At 47.5% G+C, this 5543-nt stretch overlaps 1 pseudogene; it reads right to left on the reverse strand.

Moving 5' to 3' along the window:
* Positions 1-3102: 3102 nt before the first annotated feature.
* On the reverse strand, positions 3103-3873 carry LOC105544345 (annotated as a pseudogene).
* Positions 3874-5543: the final 1670 nt, after the last annotated feature.

The raw sequence follows: 5543 nt of genomic DNA on the forward strand, positions 1-5543 counted from the left end.
TCAGGGAAATTAGCCTCTGTGCCTGCCCCAGCTCTTTTGCCTGTGACTGTGGCACAACTCCCATGGTGTTTTGCCCCAAGCTCCACCCGTCCCGAGTCTCCCTGAGCTCTGGTTAAATCCAGGGTAGTGTCCAAGCCTGGAGAATTTCCAGGCTGGGCTCTGCCCTAAGGCATCCAGCCTCTGGAGCTGCTTGAATGTGGGCACGTTGGGATGAGGGGGATCTGTTAGCCTGTCCTGGGGATCTTCCTCCAAGCCAGCCTTAAGTCAAGACCTCTAAGATCCATGTGGGACTGGCAGCCTGCCAGCTCAGTGCCTACAGCAACATGGAGGAAGGGGCTGGGAGTGCAGAAGAAAACCTACCTTGGGCACTGGAGGATAGGGGTTCAGCCACTGCTCTGCTGTGTGCCCCTATGCAATCACTTCTCTCTGCGCCATGACATCTCCATGTGCGTTAATTATAAAGGATTTGGGCCAGATCCCTAGTTCTCAAATTCAGTTGCACTTTGGAATCTTCTGAGAGCTTTGAAAACTACCATTGATGATTTCATCCTCCAGAGACGCTGATTTAATTGATGTAGTTTGTGGCCTGAGCATCAGGAGTTTTAGAAGATACCCAAGTGAGTCTAATTTAAGGCCATGTCCCAGAAAACTACTTCCTAGCCACAGATGCATCATGGCACCCATAGAACATGATAATATTTGAACAGCACACTGTTTCTTAGTTGCTCTGTGCCTCAGTTTCCTCATCTGTACAAGGGGGATAATAATAGAACTTACTTGGTAGGGTTGTTGTGAAGATTATATGAGCTAATGCACAAAGGCATTGAGAGGAGCACCTGGCAAGTAGTAAAATGCTCAATAAATGTGAACTGTTTTTATTAATTACCCTCTGGCTCTGCTCCAGATCTGGCCCAACTTCCACCCTCTGCCTTATCTCTCCATGTCCACACACCTCACCAAAGCGACTCAACCTGGTAAACATTTACTAGGGGTCCTCTGTGTGAACCATGCTGTGCCAGGTGTTGAAGAAGGGATGGGGTGCATTTGGAACCACCTATGAAGCCGGGGACCCAGAGATGCATAAAACAGGTTTTTGCTGTCAAGACTCACAATCCAGGCCGGAAGAGGCAAGCATGGAAACAGACCTGGCAGAAATACTCCAGGGATGTTTAATACGGAGGATACTGTCACTCTTTCTGCTTTCTAGGGACATGGCATGGTTCCTCTTGGGGAAATGATTCTTTTGTGGGAAAATCACAGCAATGGGCCCTTTGTGCAAAAAAGGCATGGCTTGACTGTGTGAAGATGAAATCAAGAGAGTGATAATTTTGCATAAGATGTGAGGAAGCTGGCCTCTATCTCTGAGACAACTGGCCAGAGAGGAGGGCAGATGGGGCCCTCGGAAGAGGGCCAGTGGGTGAGGACGACCATTAAAGAAATCTCCAGGCAGAATTAAGCCACGTCTTGATTTTTAAAAGGTATTATTTTTGTTTGTAGTGGTATATTTTCATATTTTAATTTTTTTTTTGAGACGGAGTCTCACTCTGTTGCCCAGGCTGGAGTGCAGTAGCATGATCTCAACTCACTCCAACCTCTGCCTCCCGGGTTCAAGTGATTCTCCTGCTTCAGCCTTCTGAGTAGCTGGGATTACAGGCACGCCACCACGCCCGGCTAATTTTTGTATTTTTAGTAGAGACAGGGTTTCACCATGTTGGTCAGGCTGGTCTCGAACTCCCGACCTCGTGATCCACCCACCTTGGCCTCCCAAAGTGCTGGGATTACAGGCGTGAGCCACCAAGCCTGGCCTTTTAAAATTTTAAGAGTGTGAAAGTATATATAATGAAAAGTCTCTCTCCCCCTCTCTCCTCACCAGATTCTTATGTGGTTTCCCAGAGCTATTCTAGGTATACACAGCAAATGTATATCAACATGTTTTCCCTTCCCCCACTCCCACTCCCTCCCACTTTCTTTGGTAAATATGCCATTCACAGTGTTCTGCACCTAGCTTTGTATTTACTCAGCATTTGCTTGCACTGTATTTACTTAGTGAGCATACCATGAGCAGCAAGAGCTTCCTCATTATTTTTTCTGGTTTTTTGTTTGTTTCTTTGTTTATTTTTGAGATGGATTCTCGCTCTGTCATCCAGGCTGGAGTGCAGTGGCATGCTCTCAGCTCTTCTGCAAACTTTTCCGCTTCCCAGGTTCAAGCAATTCTCCTGCCTCAGCCTCCTGAGTAGCTGGGATTACAGGTGTGCTGCCACCATGCCTGGCTAATTTTTGTATTTTTAATAGAGACGAGGTTTCGCCATGTTGGCCAGACTGGTCTCAAACTCCTGACCGCAGGTGATCTGCCTGCCTTGGCATCCCAAAGTGCTGGAATTACAGGCATGAGCCGCTGCACTTGGCCTCTGTTTTTGTTTTTTAATGTGTCAGTATTTTATACTGCTAAATGTACATACTTTATAGAAAAGCACAATCCTATGGTTTTTAAATAACAACAGGGAAATGGTTTAACATACTAGGGTTGGTTTGCCTAAGCCATTGCTTTTAAAAAAATGGTTTCACTGGGCCAGGTGCAGTGGCTCATGCCTGTAATTCCAGCAATTTGGGAGGCCGAAGTGGGAGGATTGCTTGAGGCCACGACTGTGAGGCTACAGTGAGCTATGATCATGCCACTGCACTCCAGCCTGGGTGACAGAGTGAGACCCTGCCTCAGAAAGAAAAGAAAAAAAAATGCTTTCACTGTACATAATATATGTGTGAAGTGACCATAAATACTAGAAACGTCTAGAAATACTAGAACTATATTTCGGAAGAATGTAATTTGATATTTATTGAGTATAAAAGTTTCTTTTTTTTTTTTTCTGAGACAGAGTCTCAGAGTGCAGATCTTGGCTTACTGCAACCTCTGCCTCCTGGGCTCAGGCAACCCTTCTGCCCCAGCCTCCTGAGTAGCTGGGACTACAGGCATGCACCATCACGCTCAGCTAGTAGTTTAAAAGTTTTGTGCACAGTGTAACAAACACAGTTTTTACAAATCTGCTTTGAAAGTGTGGTGGTCATTTCTTCGGCTTTCATACTATTTTCTTCATCCATTGCATTTTAAATTTCTTTGTGTCTGGTAATAGCTCAGTTCATCTAGTCCTGGAGTCTAGCTCCAGTCAGCCCACTTTTACCTGTTTGGTGAGGACTACAGAGCCTGCTTCCTCTTCCATTACTGTCGTTAAGATTCCTGTTGCCAGATGTTCCTCCTCTCCGTAAGGTCAGCTATGAGCAAAGTGTCATCAAACATGGCAAAGGAAGTTGCAGCTGGGTAAGTTCTAGTATTCAAGTAACTTCTTTTAACTTCTGCTAAAATAGTCTCTTTCTAGCAACTTCAGGCAACTGTACATGTTAAAAAAGCGGCTTACAAAGCAAATGTGCAGGCATCCAAAATGTTTCCATAATAGGCAAATGAGATCATAGCATAGAATTCAAGCACGCTTTCCTGGAGAAATGCATAAATTCCCTTTCTGAATTATCTGTGAATTTTCGGTGATATCTTCAGTGACCTGGCTAGCGGCTTAGGTCTCTTCTCCTGGAGGTCCAGACTGAAATCTCAAATGGAACACAAGGGTGGCAGAGCCACCGTGAGAGCCGCAGATCCTTTGTGAAAGCATCTGTGGGTGGTGCTGCAAACTCTGCTTTAACCCTACACATTACTGTAGTATTTCTCTGCTTCACTAAAGGAGAAACGACTGCGGTAGTAATTGAAACTGTGTTAACAGTCGTGGTTCTGAATTCACCAAGTTCTCTTTCATCAGGAAGGCAGATCTCTTTCAGAAATCTCCTATAATATACCAGAGGTTCCGTGGTTTTGAACCCGGCTACCATCTGCCCAGTGTCACCTGTCCCCTCATTATTATGATGTTTTACAGCCACACAGTGTTCCACTATGTAGATGCACCAGGGTTTATTTACCTGGACTCCTGTTGTTTCCTTGGTGCTGAACTTGCCTCCTGCTCTGCGCTGCAGTTTCCCACCATACAGTGAACCTTCGGGAAAGTCTGATGCATAGATGTGGGCTTAGGGGCAGATGGCCATAAAGCAGAGGGCTTCCATGAGGAAAGGCTTGGGAGAATCCCCCTGGTTTAGCCCTCAGAGGCGCTGAGGAGGGCTTGGCACTTTCCACAGTCTATGGGTGGGGGCACCAGCCTTCCCACTGGGTGTTACAGCAAAAGGTAAGTCAAGGAGGCCCAAGGTCAAGAAGTCATCCAGATTTTAGATGCCTGGGTTGCTCAAATAATGGCAACATGTGGTGCCTAATTAGAAATTCAGACAAAGATAATAGTACAGGTAGAATTCAAGGTCATAGAATGCCACAGCCGGAAGGGGCCTCAGAGACCACTGAGTACTCCTCCTCAGAGTCATAGTAATACAGAGTTAAAATGTATTGAGGCTTGCATGCTCTGTAGCATTCCAAGTGCTTTTTATCTATTAACTCATTTAATCCTCACACTATTTGAAGAAACTGAGACACAAAGAAGATACATAGCACAGCCAGGTTCACAAAGCTGGTATGCAAAGCGCTGGTACTAAAACCCCAGGGGCCTGTCTGGGGCCTATGCTCTTACCCCTCACGCATTCTGCCTCTGTACACTGCTGAGGAGACAGCCCAGGGGGAAGTCACTCAGCTCATTGGTGGCAGAGCCAGGGCTAGAACCCAGGACCCCTTTAGGTCCTCCCTCCAACACCACCTCAGTTTGCCTGATGGGCTCTGAGGAGCCCCAGCAAGGAGAGGGGCAGGAGTCAGCAGGGGTGTGGCTCTGGGGGTGAAGAGAATGGTTGTGACGCCTCCGGAAGAGTGGTGGGGCAGCCTGGTGCCTGCAGACATGCAGACCCTCTGATGTTACAGGTGGGTCTGGGATGTGTCTTGCAGCCCCCTGATGTTGACTACTGAGATATACCTGCCTCTCAGGACCCTCTCCAATTGGTTTTTCTCCTCGGTGGTGTTTCTGTGGCCTGAACTGGCTCTTTGCCCTGTCTCCAGGCCCATTAGGTCCTCTCTCCCCGCCTGTTATCAGCAGCATCACTGTACCAGATACGCAGGGCCCACCCACAGTGTTTTGGGGGCAGCAGGGGGAGCATTTACTCAAGAAACACAAAGAAACCACATGCAGAGTAGAACTGTGCATGCAATGAGGACTCCATAAATGCTCTCAGCATCTCCTGCTGAGTTCTAATGCTAGTGACTTGGTAGTGATGGCTTCAGGACTCTTTCTGACCTCTTCCAAGGATGGGGCACTTTCAGCTACTGTTGCTGCAGGTCTGATCACCCCGCGGGTCTGTCTCAGACCCAGAGGCTACACCCACTGCACAGGTGAAGACCCAGGGATGGAGCAGGGTGGCAGCTCCTCCGTTTCCTGCCTGGACTGTGTGCACTCACCACACTTTTTTTTTTTTTTTTTGAGACGGAGTCTTGCTGTTGTCCCACAGGCTGGAGCGCAGTGGCGCGATCTTGGCTCACTGCAACCTCCGCCTCCCAGGTTCAAGTGATTCTCCTG

The sequence above is a fragment of the Mandrillus leucophaeus genome, unplaced genomic scaffold (assembly GCF_000951045.1).
Source record: "Mandrillus leucophaeus isolate KB7577 unplaced genomic scaffold, Mleu.le_1.0 Scaffold3, whole genome shotgun sequence".
NCBI lineage: Eukaryota > Metazoa > Chordata > Mammalia > Primates > Cercopithecidae > Mandrillus > Mandrillus leucophaeus.